Raw genomic sequence first — 16,740 nt, forward strand, 5'->3', positions numbered from 1 at the left:
TTTTTTCTGTTTAGGTGGGTGGGCAAAAGGGTGCTCCTAAAGCAGATACATAATGGAAAGAACTGGATATAGAACAAGGAACTCAAAGTTAGTGGAGAGATAGAAATAGGTTGAATGAATTTCAGATAAGGAAGTATAGAAGTGTACTTTTTTGCAGGCAGAAATTTAGCAAATATTTAAATTTGAATTAAGAATATCTTGTTTCAATCCTCAAATTACATAAATTGGTTTTGCAGTAAGGCAACAGCTCAGCTTGTGCATGTTGGTGGCCTTTTCAGCTGTAGTGTGAAGATGGAGAGGTCCAGACTTTGGTGCAATAGCTATTCTAAAACCCATGGAAAGCGTATTTTGACAGTTTCTTTTGATTTTGCTGAAGAAAATTCTGAAAAGATAACTTTGATCTCAACTTTAGCACTGTGATTTCAAGAGCTGAGGAACTATTGAAAATCTTCAGTGCRTTACTCTCTTGCATTTGCAGTCTACAACTCCAATTAATAAATTAAATATTTCTGTTTACTGGCCTAATCCTGGTAAAAGTTATCCTTTTTCAGTGGCTTTTTTCTGGCCAATGTCATTTATTTCATTTGTTGCAGTATATACATATGGCTAGTGTCATGGTCAGCAGTGAGGAAAGAGGAGAACTGGGCAGTCCAAACGGCAATCCAGTGCCAGCCCTTGGTTGTGTCATTTTGGGATTTTATTTAATCCATTAACGTGCTGATGGTAGCAGGGAGATGTTGGAAGCCCTAATGATTCCTTAGGCTTAGAAAATGTTCATTGAAAACTGGTACTGAAACTCTCTAAAGTCACTAGACAGACTCCAGTTGATTTTGATGGTCTCAGATTGGTCACGTAGGGCTTTATGATGATTTTCTGCTTTTCAAACAACTTCCCTCTTTATGTCTYTGTGGACATAAAATACATTTCAGTGATTTTTATTTGGATTTTCATGTTTGTTTTCTTTTTTTTAGAAGAAAAGAAGGCAATAATAAGGTGGACATTCTTCTGAAACTTGCTTGAGAGAAAAGGAAAAGTTCAAATTAGTCAGTAATGAGAGCAGTTTTCATTCAGACTTCTACTTGGGGCATAAATGAACTGCTTTTACTTTTTTTTCCTTATTCTGTTTTCAAGTATAAATTAAACCTGCCCAAGTAAAAGCCAACAGAAGAAGAGTCCATAGAGGTTCCAGAGGACTTCTCTATTGTCTTTCGCTCAGCTTAACRTATCTTATTTTTGTCATGCAACTTRAGCAAATCTAAGGTCATATGACAGCCTAAGGACCTGACTCCTGCAGCACAACTTGGAGTAATTGTATTGMAGTCAATGGTCCGTATCTTGCCACCAATTCTTAAATAGAACTTCCAGTGAATTTCCATAAAGACTTTTGCTTAAAAGTCAACAACACAGCATGATTCAGTGAAATTACAAGGCTGTAAGGAAAACTGTTGGCTATTTTTTTTAGTTGGATTTTTTTGTTGTTGTTGTTGGTTCTTTTTTTTCTAGGCTATGTAGTGTTTGGTTCTGCAAAATGAAATTAATCTAAGTGATTGAAATAGGCATGGTGACATCAGCTTTGTTTCTTGGAGGTTTTAGTGATATGCCCAAAGCCTCACAGACAGTAAAACTATGTGACTTTTAATTAGCACAGATTGTGAGCATATGAGGAATATATCCTTGTGTTTCCTTTCAAAAAATCTTCCTTCCTTCTTATCAGCATGGAGATAAGCCATATTGCTGCCCAAACCAATCTTTTTATTCAATAAATGTTGCAACTCTCTCTTTTTTTTTCTTTTTCTTTATTTTTTTTCTCCTGTCCCATGAGAGGGTCACTTTACTGCATGCAGCTTGCCAGATCATCACTGAACTCTGTTCAGCTGTTGCTGCTACCTGCCTCAACAAGCGGAAAGGTGGAGCGTTTGCTGAGGTGGGAGGTCAGGGCTTTGGAGATGCTCTGAGCCTGGGCTGCGAGCGAGCACCAGGGCAGACTTCGTCTGAAGAGGGGAAGTGAAGTAGTCATGAAGCAGCAAGTGGAATAGATGCCTGGTGTATCTTACTACATCTCTTACTGTAACTAAAGAAAATGGAACAAAAACTTTTTGTTCTTTGCTTAGTTTTGAAGTTGTTTATGAAGCAAGTGCTGGAAGTTCCCTATAAACCCTTGGCTATGAGTCACTGCTGATGGTGAGGGTTGCAGACAGGGCTGGGTGTCTGTGGCAGTGTGTGCTTCATGATACTGTGTGTGCAGGGCGGTGTGATCCTGGTTTCCTGCTGCTCTGTGTTGTTGTAACCGCGCTGAACACAGTGGAGTTCAGCATAAAGCTTTTGGAAGTGGYGTTGTAAACAGCATGCTGAAAGATCAGGTGTTGCTCTCTTCTTTTCCTTGATAACCCTGAGCTTTGTGCCCTGCGCTTGACTGGTAGCAGCAAGGGCAGCATGGCAGCTCTTCCCAGAGCTCAGGTTTTTCCAGGTGATGTTGCTTGAATGGAGCCGAATCTGCCTTGTGGAACTATGACATAGACGAGACGTGGAAAGGATGTGGGTTCTGTAATGGCAGGTACCTAAGCAGGCAGATTTGAGGTTGTTCATTCCTGAGAGCACTTTTTGTAAATATATAAATCTGAAACATTCCCAAGCATAAATCTTATCCACAAATCTCTGGTAAAAACATAAAATGATACAGTAGTGTACAGTAAAGTGCATTTCATCAAAAATATGTTGAAGATACGTAACAACTGAAGACACATAAGGATAAATTATGAGGATAAAAGACACTGTTCATCCACTCATAATTATGTGCTCCTAAAGCACCACAAAGATATTTTTCCATAGCTTRTATAAAATAGACCAATTGAGTTTTATCTAAATATATATAYGTTATATATATACACACACATAAATTATGAGAGGGTTCTTTGATTTGTGTSTTTTTCAGACTGATGGAGAGCCAGTATCCATGTACATTTACATGGAGGCCTCACCACACTTCGCTGCCTATGCTCTTGGTAGCCCAGGAGACATCTGTGCCAACGTAGTCCAGAAGCTGAACATTTCTATCAGCCCAGGAGAGCAGGGATGGCACCTGAACCAAGACGCATTGAATCCAGGCAGCCTGGAGCACAGGTGGAAGAAGCTCGTGCCTTTCTGCAGCTGCTTGTGAAGTTGTAAGTTCAAATCCCCCTGCCAAACCCACCAGCCCCTTTGCGGTCCATGGAAAAGGGATGATGTGTGGTGCTCGCCTATGGCCCGGGCTGCCCTAACGCGGTGAAGCGTTTCTGCTCCCATGTGGAGGCACTCTTACTCCTTCAAAGTATGTAATGGCATTTTTGTCCTGAGTATAATGTTCTCTCCACGCTGCTCTGAGTCACTAATCGGAACAGAGAGCGAGCGAGAGCCACCTTGTGGAAGACTGCTTTAGTATTTTTAAATATTTAGTAGCCAGACACTTCAGAAACTTAATTCCRTAGATGTTATTTTTGCAATTTTGGACTCAATTACAAGTGAGTGTCCAATAATGTTTTTACAGAGCGGTTTCTGCACAAAGGCACGTTAAGTGAGCGCAGAATGATATTTCTCCAACATTTRGCTGCTGATACTTGATATGTGTGAACAGCATGTTCTTTTGCCCAATCTTGAGTTACATAATCAGTAATTTCTTCTCTTCTTTCCATATTGCCGCTGTGCACAATTTAGATATTAAATATGTGCCTTGATTTGCTTTGTAACAGACTGCAAATGAACCTTCACAGACTCATCTCAGAAATATTGCAGTGAAAATGGAGTTGAAAATAATATTTTTCCCTTTATCATTACTGCTTTCGGTTGAATAAATGCGCAATTCTTCCAGACTACAGCAAACATTAAAAAGCTGTTCTCATCTGCAGGTTCCAGCCAGAGATATGCAAAATGCTTGTAATGAAGTTACAAACCATGTAAAAGGAGAGCAACAAGATTGTGYGTACAGGAAAAAGAGCCTCCTGCTGCAAGTGAAAAAGGAGGAGTGAACAGTGTCCTTTTGGTAAGAATGGAGGCTGTGGGTCTGGAAAGGCTTGAGCTCTCCATGAGGGTGAGGTAAAAAATGGTGGCTAATCYTCTAGTTTCTGCTTCTGAGTTAGTGTATGTTGTACTCCTCATCCTCAGTGTTGAGTAGTGAAGAGCGGTGCTGGTTTCCTGTGGTGAAGGCAGGGTGGGTAAGCTGAGAACGTAGCATGAATGTTGTCCTAATGCTCTGAGCACTGAGGCAATGACTGGGATGACTACCCCATACTTCAAATGCAGTASTAAATGATTACTCTGAGGATGTTGAAATCTCTATTTTTTTTAAAGATGCAGATCACTTTCCAAATACTTTATTTCCTTATAAATAGGGAATTCAGCCCTGATTGAGCTTAGAGCTCTATAAATACCTCAGTGCCTCTGTGACTTATTTTGCAAAGGTTTTATGAGGTAAGGAATTGAATTTAAAATCAAACTAAAGCTCTTTTGCTGTATCYATATTAAATGAACATCTAGAAAAACTTTTGCATCTAAATTTGCAACTTTTGATGCAGAAAGGGGTATGGCACCTTTTTTTTTTTTCCACCAGCAGTCTATTTTTCATAATTCAAGACTCCAATACTGAAATCAAAAGTCAATTTCATATGAAAGCTTCATATCTCCTTTACGTTACAAACAAGTTTTTGAAAAATAAACCAAATTGTAGCAGATGTGAATAAGTATCCTATGAGCAATATTTATTTAAAGTTACCATGATTGTATGTTAGTAAAGTGGGGGATCTGAGATAATCAGTGGCGTAATTGTTGCATTAAGCTGGCAAATCTGTAATGATGTGATAATGTTGATTTAAAAATGAAATTAGCCATAACATTGTCAGACTATTAGTCTTTTATCTTGGAACTCAGATTAGCCTGTCAGTAGAAAGAAACTTCCTCTACCAAATGATTTAACATTTTCTTTTCATAGCAAAACAAAAGAAAACATATCAAATGGGAGAGAAAGTAAATATTTACCAGTATATATTAATTGCTGATTCTTGGCCCTGAGTGGACCTGCTCCAGCAGTAGTGCTATTGTTTTGACAGTGCATCTCCTTTCACTTGGTGGGATGCTCCTCAGTAGGAGTTTAGCAGTGCCAAAGGACCACGCTCTTGGACAAACCACCTAACTCCTTCCAGGCAACTGCTATAGCTGGGAATTCCTCCACTCCAGCAGCTGTTTTCCTATGTAGAATGACTCTTTCAAAATAGTCCAAAGCAAAGGATAATGCTACATTACATTTAGAAGCCCAAAGTGTGTGTGTGTGTGTGTGTGTGTGTGTGTGTGTGTGAAGCTGTAAATGTCATTACCTATTGCTCATGAATATTTCAGATTCAGAATTTACGCACTATTGTTCTCATAAGCAAAACATGTTGTTTCCGAATACCTCAGTGATGAGCGATACAGAAAGTCTCAGTAAAATGAAGTAAATCTCTTCTGAGTGTGAAGTACAGTGAAGCCTGCTTCTGCTTTATTTTTATTTATTTTTTTACTTGAATAATCAGAGATGAAAWATGATGTAACACTGATTTAAGTTTGGCTATTTGCTTATGAAACATACAGACGCCATAATATTTCCTTGAAGTTTTTGTCAGATGTCAAGGTATATGAACTGCTGGTAAATGTTAATGCCATAAAGATGACCRCTTTACTGTGGCATATGTTTCCAGGTGACAAACTGGTAGGTGATGCAAGCAAAGCTATAGGAAAGATGGGGGCAAGAGAGCAATCTCGCTCACTTGCCCAGGCCAACTACGCAGTGAGGAGGCACAAATGTCCAYGTCACTCTTCGTCATCTAAAAAAGGGAGTTGCAAGCCCTTTTTTAGGGATGGTGAGCCAGTAGCAGTGGCTGAGGGATCTAGGGAATTTGGAAGGAGCTTTCAGAAGTGCRTGCTGCTGTCCTGCAGAGATGGAGAAGGAATGGGAAGGGCASTCGAAAGCGCTGCTCTGGCTCTGAATACAAGTCTAACAAGTTGCAAGTGGTTATGTCACCCGGAGAAGGCACTCAAGCACTGTTCAGTGGTATCGTGCAGTTCAGGAATGCAAAAAGGCTTTCAGTGAACACTAAGCAAGTACRAATGACTCGTGATGAGCTCTTTGCATTATTCTTATGTGTATGATGGATTTCTTCAACCTTGTGCGTTGCTGCCTCAGTGAATGCAGCTTTATGTCAAGGAAGGCTGTAAAATGTGTGGTGTTTTTTGTAGGTTTTGTAGGTGTAAGTAGGGTTTTTTGTTGTTTTGTTTTGTTTTTTCCTTCCTCCAAGTGAAGAGGGAAAAGGGAAGTGCTGCCACAGATATGTTGACTTCTGTTGTGTCTTTAAAGTGCCACAGTARCAAACCAAAGTAGGATGGTTGACTCTTTCCAGGATTGATTTGATGGCTAGGGTTGATGGTTTGAGAAGGATTTGAAGGAAGTGGTAGGGAGGGAGGGAAAGAGAGAAGAYGACAAATGTTCTGACTCTGGAAAAAATCAGGGCACAGAGAAATTACTGTCCAAAGTTGTGCTGTTTATCCCAGATTGGACGTGCAGACGAGGCTGGGTCAAGTACTGGTGGAAGAGGTTGTGCTTAAGTAACAGAACACATGCATAGAACTGTCTCTTGGATTTCTACCTCAGCATTGAGAGCTTTCCATCACTGGATGAAGAATAACAAATGTTWTCTGTCGTTTGTGAGTTGATTTAATCAGCTACTGACATGATGTAGCACGGGGAAATTCCCATGGGGAGCCCATCCTTTATTGGCCAAGGAGTAATCATGACTGGTGTGCAGGGACATGTAATCTGAATTCTGAGAGCTGGTGACCTGTAGGATTTCATCTTGGAGTTAAAACCCCAAGACCTGACATGCAYAGAGATCCTGAGGAGGGGCCAGCAGCCCATCTGGTCTGTAGCTGTAATGTGAGCTACAGCTGGGAGAAGAGAGAGGGCAAATGTTCAGTCTTCAATAATGCAGAAATCACTGTTGGAAGGAGTGTCTTCCAGTAATGTAGAATAAATTATCATCCAATGTTTCTTTTTGTGTAGCCTTTTAGTTGTATATTAAAAMCAGTAAATTACCCTGTGGAGTGACTACAATATTCCAAGGACTAAGCAGTCTTTTTGAATCTCCATTTCTGAATGATACTTAGGCGTGATACATATGCTGTGCAGTAGATATTGTTACACTGTGAGATTATCTAAATCTGAGTAGTTTATAACCTGAAAAAATAGGGAGAATTCAGCTTCTGCTTCTAGCAGTGTATGTTATACGCTGGTATAGTATGATTTTTATGACTGGTGTGCCATTTGGTAGTTAGATTTTTTCAGCTTTCTGTAATTGTAATAATGGTMGTGCCTTCATCCACCAATGACATTAGTAAATATGTTGATTTAATTTTTTATGCGCCTGTCAAACTGACACATTTTAAACTGGAGAATTTGATAACCATKTAGCAAACTTATTTTTGTAATGCTTTTATTCCAGAAAGGGTTCTGTAATTTCCTCTGGGTAATTGGGGAAGCAAATCACAAAAGCTCAGGATGTTTACATCACATTGCCAAGTTTCTCACGTGCCATTGGTTCATCATCACTGCCTGGTAGCTTAATGCTGCAAAAGTGAATGGAAGAGTTCCATTGCCTTAATAAGGTCAAGATTTGGGGCTAGAAGTTGAAAATAAAATAATTGCAGATGAAATCAAGGGATTTTCTGCATCTGTTAGTCATATGGAGTCATGTATCAACCACCCAGAGTCCTTTGGTCTTGTGCCTTGAATTATCAGGTGTTATCTCAGAGCTCCTTATGCTCATATGCAGTTTTTCCCAAGTTTTCTCTTATGGACTTGTCCAGAAGGGATTGCTCTATATTAGCAGAACTGATCGCTCTGGTGCAGGTACATWCATGGTTTTTCCAGCACACTCAGGAACTCTCCATCATCACATTGAAGGCGAGCTGGAAATTTTTTTTTTTTTTTTCCCCCCCTCTCCTGGCTGTAAGTGACTCATCACTCCTGAAAATCCTGAAATCCTGAAAAGCAGGATTTTTTTCTTTGCAATGAAATAAAATTCTATGAATGGCAAATATTTTCCAGATGTTTTCAGGGTGACAAGTTAGAACAAATACTCTGGAGTCCCTGTTTGCCTTCTGGGTCATTTTGCCAATGCCACAAACAACTTTTAGAGACCGAGGGGTGGCTCTTGCAGTTCCCATGCCTCAACTCTGGGCACTCACTGAGCACTACTGCTGTTCACTTGCATATGGTTGAGGAGGGGATTGCTTTACAGTCAAGTAAAACAACAGGTTTAATTCTCTTCTTCCTCCCTCTGCCTGTCCTTAGAAATCTGATGATATTGGCTAAGGGGAAACAGCATCTAGGAATCATCTGCAAAAACTCTGCCGTGCGTTTCCACACACCACCCCATCTTGAGAGCGATGATATTAGCACTATSTTAAGTTAACAATGGAGGCTTTTAGGGAACTCTGACAGGATGCAAACAATGGAAAAATCCTAAAATGACTTAGCAATATTTAAGATGCAAATGCTTGGACATGCAGCTGTATGTTTGTTTTCACTTATAAATTAGTCCTGTGATTCTCAGAATTGTCTAGCTGAATTGAATTGAAATTGAAGCAGGTTCATTACATCAATGACACTGAATAGGTAACACAGCTATTTATGTAGTTGAAAAGATAGATTTATGAAATGTCAAACTTCTTAGCTCTTCTACTTGCATCGTATAAATTCTTGAGTTGGTCCACAAATGTCAATTCCAATGTATTTAATGAAAATATTAAACTTACTGAAATATTATCCACCACTGAAGGAAATGTGTATTGGCAGTTATGCTTTTTGGAAGAAAATATATATATATATATGTACGTCAATACACACATACATATAGTATACACAATACATATATATTGTTAACTGTCTACAGAATAGCTGTCTATAACAGGAAATATGCAAGTTATATGATCTCTGTATCTTTGATATACACTAATTATAATATGAATTGTGTGAATTTCATTTGTACCCATGTATTTATATATATCTCATTAATTTGTTACAAAGAGGGAAAAAATCATTACTGTAGAGTCAAATTGCCTGTAAATGACTTAAGGAATATGTTAATGATCCTGCTCCAAATGAATAATTATAAAGCAGGTGCACTTGAGATGTGATCATTTAACTGACAGCAAGCAGCTTCTAATGTCTCAAATATCCATGTTAATGGTGATGTCATAGCAGCCCGTTAAAATAATCGCTCACATCCTCCATTTAATGCACAGGAGAACTGTGGGTGTAATTCCCACATAGAGCTATCGCCCTTCTTATTTAAGGACCAGTTAATTTATAAACAAATTAAGAGGTTGTTCTGTGTTGGTTTTAGTCCAATGTGTTTCCAGGAAAATGTCATGCGATTTGTCTCAAGTAGAAAATAAGCATTGATGGCAGAAAGCGTTATTGCATCAGATTGACATTACAGTTTAAATGAGCTTGGCTCAAAATGTCTCAGTTTAATAGAGATATGATTCTCTCTCACCTGCTTTGATATTAACATCTAGCTGAACTTTCCTCTTGCTTGGCATTTCAGASGTGCTGCTTGGTTTAGTCCCCTGAAAAGTCAATGCTTCTGTGAGTCAGGAATATATGCTCTGCAGTGCAGAAAATATCCCCTGTCYATAGATCCGTTGTCTTATTTTGAAAAGGATTGAGCTCTTCTCAAGATGTCTTCTTTTGGACATATGTTCTACTTTATTTCACATAGCTGCACAGCATGTCAAGCCTTTCAGTTTTCTTTGTGGTCACGATCAGGTTTTAACTGTTTTCCATTCCAGAATTTAAATGGTCTCTCTTGAATGTGCATGTGAGTTCACGAAAGGCAGCAATGTGCTGCCTAGGGGTTATCTCCATGATAATAGCAATGAAACTAGAGCAGTAGCTAAATATAGAACAGTTTCTCTTCATCTATTTCGTGTGTTGTCATGTAATTACAAATAGATGAAGAATTAAATCTCTAAGCCACAATGAGGTTTATGAGCAAGACCTACAGAAATTCCTAAGGTATAAAAGGCTTGCTTCCAGTTAAGTTTAAAGCCATATKCCTCAAGAACACTACCACTCTAGTTAGCATAATAGTACTTTATTGATGCAGGTTATTTTAGCATCAAGAGTCTGTACTAGAAGGGGAGAACTCTTTTGAAGATACCAGTTCCAAAGCATAATAAAACAGGTGCACTTAATAGGTCTACCAGGAATGTTTTAACTGTTAGCATCTTTTAAATGTTTCTGTTGAAAAACCCTGTTTTCATAACAAGGTTGGTGAGTATTAAACCTGTGATAGTTCTTTCTGGGATTACTATAATTTACAAGAACAATAAAAACCTGCTAAAAAACATTTATGTATTTATAAATGTTGTAATCCAGGGGTCCCACTGATCTTTGTGGTAAAAGATATGCCTAAGGGCACATAACCCTGCTTGTACATTGCCAGGACTGCAATCTGGTTTATGACAAAACAGATTCATTTATCTCCAAATAAATAAATTACTTTTGTGAACATTTAGAAACATTTGCATAATTAGGCTGTAAGATCTTAGCAGTCTTTTTCATAATAATTAAACTAATCTAATCTTGGACAGGGTAAACAGACTTACTAGGCTGAGAGCAGCCTTCAGGCAAGGAACTTACTGCATTCTACAGGAACTGTAGGGCTGATGATGTTTGTTAATTATGCAGAGCTTTTACTCCCTAGTAATAGCAGCGTTTGTATTGCCTGAAGCCTAGAGAGCTACTCCCAGGCACATAAAATTAGGCTTTTTTGACATTCTTTTCTTTTTTGTTTTAAGCAAAACAAAGAAGATGATTCAAAATGATTATACTCTCTCAACCAGGAGGCATTAACCTTAAAGTGCTGGATCCTCGATCCACATACAATTGGCTCGCTCTTCAGCCATGTGAACTCGATTAACTTTAGATCTGGTGTCTTTCAAGCCTTATAGAGATACAAAATTGTAAGGATTCATAAAAGAAGTGCAAAAGGCATTGCTTCATTGTTTTGTGGACTTTTGGAAGAAAAGAGTGAGAATATCAAATGAGCCTTTCTAGGGACAGTTTACAATCAAGTAGATGATCAGAATTTGTTGTCATAAATCAGAAAGTGAAGATTAGAAACAGTGCCTGGCAAATTCTGAAAATAATTCCTTTCTTTAGAGACTCTGTATCATCTTTAGTTCTGTTTGTCATCTGTCAATGAAGACTTCAATAGACCAAGTCAAGAAGAAGGATTTTTCTGCTTATAAACTGGATATGGCATTAAGAAGGGTGGTATTCAGACTCTCTCTCTCTCTCTCTCTCTCTCTCTCTGTCTCTCTCTCTCTCTATATATATATAAAAAAAAACCTCTTCAGAAGTTGTTTGTAGATGAGTTTAGGGTCTGCATATTATTTTGCAGCCAAGAAATAAAGTATGAAAGGGCATTCTCCTGATATTTTCTTATGCTTTCTCAGTTTCATTTACAATACTCACTATAAAATCCAATTCAGGTGATTAACTCTTACAAATCTGATATGTTTGATCAAATTTCTTTTGCTCAGAATTTGCACACAAACTCACAATTCATTTTTCTGTATCAGTAAAGATTTAATCACATCTTCGTTTTGTTTTTTTTTTTAAAAAAAGGCTGATAGTATGTGCGCAAGAAGAGCTATCTGAGCTTCAGCAATAATAAAGTCTGATTTCTGCAAAAATAGATAGTTTWTTAAAGTGGTAAAACCTCAGAAATTACTGTTAATGTTTAAGGACAGAATTTTATTCATACCAAGAAACAACTTGCTTTGTTTCTGTTAATGTTAATATCCTTCCCTGGGTAAATGCAGCTGGACAAACTTCTCAGAATTTAGCTCTTTAAGTTTCAGATTGTTTTCCCAGTAAAATCCTTAAAACTGTGTTTTAATAAAACTTGATACATGCAGGTGTTGTTCTTAAGAGTTTGGAGGGGAGGGAAAATTAAAAATTGCCAGCTTTCTCATTTCCAACACTTCAAAGCATATTTATGGGAGATATGTTGACTGGATTTCAAAATAATTTTGTATGAATGGTTTATCTTGTCTGGATCAGAATGTAAACTTGCTAAAGATTGTAAATTAATCTTTTTTATGGGGGGAAAAATGCTTATTAATTTGCATTATAAACAACTGCCCAGAATCCAGACAAACTATACTTTTATTTCAGGAGTGTTAGAGGCCAGGAGCACCAATAATTTGATAGTACAAAGGAGAGATTTTCAGACTTAGCTAAATAATAAGAGCATAAGCCAGTGACTTAAATTACTTAAATGGTTTTGAAAAATTAAGATTGTTTAATTCTCTTCTTGTTTTTTCACTAAAATCCTTATAGAACATAAAGATAAACTCTTGGTCCTTCTTGGTCATGGAATTACTATTATAGGATAGATTTTTCTTTTATTTACCTAAAAGAAATTATATTTAGCTCATGTTAAGAGTTTGGGATCATTTCAAAGTGAAGGGAAGCCAAACATTGGTAACTCCAGCAAAAGTAGTTGAATAGAACTATCAAAATCCAAAACAACCACCACTCCACATGAAAAACCCTAAATAATACCTCCCGCCAAAACCAGATGCACATCTAAGAGCTCTTTGTGTTTCTCTTTGTGCTGTTGCATCATTTTTAATAGAAGTTGCAACTACTGATTACTAGTTTGCTTCTCTTCCAGTTGTTAATGAAATTCTCATCTGTCAAAGTAAAAAATTTTGAAGGGAATCTGCTATTTAAAAATGTGGAACTGTGTAGATAAATTCAGGTGCTTCTGGGTGAAGTGAAAGACATGCTTATTAATAGTTCACTARCTTCCTAAAATAGAAAACACTAGTAACACAAGCCTAATTTTTGTGATCCTTGATGCGCTTACCAGGACTCTCATTAGTGAACATGAGAGAAATGTGTACAGTAGAGGTAGGACTTTTTGGAAGCTGGTTTGAGTGGAGAAAAATAAAAGTAATATGAGAGACCTAGTAGGTCCTTAAAGAAATATTGTTAAGGGCACAGTGCAGATTATTCTATTGAGGAGGAAAGATAGGAAGTACAGTAAGAGTCTGGGTTAGCTAAATTGAGAACTCTTCCCACACTTCAAATATAAGGAAGGTCGCATAAAGTGGAAAGTGGGTCAGCTCAGTAAGGCCAGCTGCAAGCATATAAATCGGGGAAACTATTCAAGAGAGAAAAGGTTATTGGTGGGTGACAATGAARAGGCTTGTGGGGTTTTTTTATAGCTTAATGTGTCAGATTTCAGTAAGAAGGTGAACTGCAATAAGGTGACTAATACAAGTACCAATGAGAGAATAGGGAACAAGTTGCATGTATGTGTATAATTTAGATGTTTTCCTGTCAGCTGGGCTGCTACTGAACTTTGTCTTTGGTACTCAAAGGGCTGGTTTGTAAACTCTCMGAGCCTCTAAGTTACCTGCAGGTATTTTTGTAGGAAAGAGAAACTACCCAAAGGCTGAAAAAAATGAAAATATAATTCTAAAAATTGGAAAAAGTGAGGAATATGTAAAACCTGTAACTTTATTTCAATTGTTGGAAATGTCCTAAAGTATATGGAGACATGTACAGAGGAAGTTTTCGGGGCGTTTCTTGTCAAAGTGAATGCTTATTGAACATCTTAGGGGTTCTGTGCTGGATCTGATGTTGTTTGTGTTTTTATTAATGACCTGAATAAATGGCTAGAGAGTAGCTTATGAAATTTGCAGGAGCCACAAAAATTAGAGGAATTATAAAGATATGGGGTACTGAGTTTGCAGTATTCTCCGTGTAGATAAAATTTTTGCATATTATAACATCGTAGTTATAGTGGACCACAGATGGGAAACAAGTGCAAATTRAAATGTTCCTGAGAGGGGAAAAAAAATGTACCACTAGAATACATACACATAAGAGGCAACAAAGATGTATGGAAAATTGTGCTTTCACTATATCCAAGACACGAAAAGTCCRATCTGGACTGTTGTCAAATAAAACATGGACCAAGCAGAGATAATACAGATGAGAGTGCTGGTTCTGAGAGGCTAAGAATATATGTCCTACAAGGAGCATGTTTGGAAGAGTGCTTTAAACCTGATGAAACTATATTCTACCCCATTGTGCTGATGCATGAACTTTTTTCTTTCCTTACCACATACAGGGATACCATTTCTGTCATGAATGTGTACCCTGTGTGTGAGATCCAAGTCTTTTGCCTGGTGCTAGCTGTGTAGGCCATGACCTGCTACCTCAGAGGGCATAAGGGTCTACCTGGACACTGGGCACCCACGGGGACCACAGAACTGCCAGAGTTTTCATTTTAGCTCTGTAATGGCTCTTGTGGCTCTGTTGGAATAGTTACATGGAACTGGTTTTGCTGCATGTCCCTTTCATGCTTGGGAAATCCAGTGGCCAACATGAACAAGTAGAAGACGAAKAACTAGTCTGCTGCTTCACTATCAAGAAAGAAACCTCTTTCCCACTACGTTGTGCCTTTGTGAGGGATATATGACATTTTCCTGCTTATGTGACAGCTGCAGCCTGTAAAGCATTCAGTTTGAAATCATTCATGAAATACACTCCAGGCTCTAACATATCTCTTAAGTAAAAGGGCCACAAGCTTTTCTTCTGATAAGCAAAAAGTAAACAAGTTGCCTCTACGTATAAGCCAAGGCAAAGTTAAATTGAACAGATTGTGAGAGAAACTAAGGAGAAGAGAAAAAAAACCAAAGCGTGCATTCTAGATAATCCTGATATTCTAGGACAGCACAATGGGGAGGATATTAATGAATACCTGTGCTTTGTCTCCCCCGACCTAAAAAATCTTTACCTGGACTAGACTTATTTTTCTCAGGCCTAGCTTAACTTTAGATCAAGGGAAATAAGGCCTAGTCAGCAAGCAGAATCTTGCATGGAGAGCAAGGGAGAGTATTGTAAGCAGGATARTTGTGTCTTTCAGGAGAGGCTGGGAGGAGCTGGATCCTCTTCACTTGGAATAAAGTGACCATGCTGAGGTAATGAAGTATTTAGATAACACTTTTCTGTGCTTTGGATACATTTTCTTAAATTGTGTGTTCTTTGGCAAAGACCTATTGTTTTTGTTTTGAAGGAGCTGTTTCTTGTCTCCGCAGATTTACTGACAGCCTCTGGAAGGGACAAACCCATTGGCATGTTCAGCCCCCTTTGGTATCCTGGCTCTCCTCAGGAGGGTTCCGGAAAGCAATTCCGGGAGTGGGTCATGAGAGGATAATCTGTATGATCCCACTCAAGGGAAACAAACAAACAAAAAAAGTCTGTCACTTGAAAGTGCCATGTTTATGGAAATAGAAGGGCTTCTGAGAAGGACAGCTGACCCACAGACTGGCAAGCACATTTAAAATTGCTTTGATGGAAGAGTTGCAGAAAGGGGCATATGACTCAGAAGTCCTTCCAGGGAAGGAATCTACTGTTTCTTTCACACAAGCATAGTCTACTACAAGCATGTCATCTGTTAAAGTGGTTATCCCAAGCTCTCTGGGAATAAAGAGGCCTCTCACAGCTTCTGAAGTCTCTAAGAGTGAACTGTAGGCAATCTTGTATTAGTCAGATGCCCCTGCTGTCCATGGAAGAAAGAAACGCTGCTCAAAGCCTAGTGTTGCTCACTGATCTCTGCCTTTGGAACAGTCTAAAAGTCTGCGAGTTGTCCTTAGCTGTACTTGGCTGCAGCATCTATTTTTCAGTTGGTACCACATGCTGTTTCTGCTTCGGCACCTCTCTRCATCGGTCAGAGTGATCTTGAGCCCTACTTCCTTTGGCACTATCTGTGTCTTCTCCTTCTGTGCAAAGCAGCAGGGAGAATCATTTGCAGCAGTGGCCTCTGCTTCCATTTCACTGGGGAAGAATTTGGGGGGCTTTTTGCTGGGATCCAGTTTGTCACTGTAGCTGTTGGGTGGCAGGGAGCTTTAGACCACATGATGGAAATGCATGAGTCCTGACCCATCCCATGCTTGATGTTACCTAKAGGCAGCTGTGGACAGTAAGGTCTTTGGTTCTGACTGGAGTTCATATGCAGTACAAGTGGCTTATATCTCTTTGTTTTTAATGGATGCTAAGACATAACACTCTACTACGTAGAATGGGAGAGAAAGAGCAGAAAGTGTGGGCTTCTTCTATAGAAGAGCCACAGTTTAAAAGGTAAGTAACTTCTCTAATAGTTCACAGGATGTCTAATTATCTAATTTATGTAAATAAAATCTTTCAGTTTCTCCTTCTAGTCCCACTATGCTGTTCCTTTGGGATTTGCCTTGAGTAATGTACAGAGAGTAAACAAAAGAAAATTAACAAACAGTAATATTGCAGTATATAAAGTAATTGAGTTTATGGACAATGTGCTTTTTTTTCTTCTTTCTCTGTCTCTCTCTTTTCAGCCTTCATTCCAATGGAAAAAACACAAATAAATGTTCACTTTTACTTATCGTTATGGGATCTTGGAAGAGTTCAGGCTGGTCTCTTGTTCTATTCTTATGGGAAACAAAATTGTCTTCTTGGCTTGACAACAGTGCAGTTTTCAAATGTTACCATGGTGATCACCTATGTAACATCACTACCACTTTTCACAACAGCTCAATTTAACATTCAAGTTGAATATTTCCATGATTATGGGAGGGTAATTATTTCATTACTCAAGGGAAGAAGATTTAGGAGGT

The sequence above is a fragment of the Nothoprocta perdicaria genome, unplaced genomic scaffold (assembly GCF_003342845.1).
Source record: "Nothoprocta perdicaria isolate Ctin4 unplaced genomic scaffold, notPer1 scaffold_232, whole genome shotgun sequence".
Classification (NCBI taxonomy): Eukaryota; Metazoa; Chordata; class Aves; order Tinamiformes; family Tinamidae; genus Nothoprocta; species Nothoprocta perdicaria.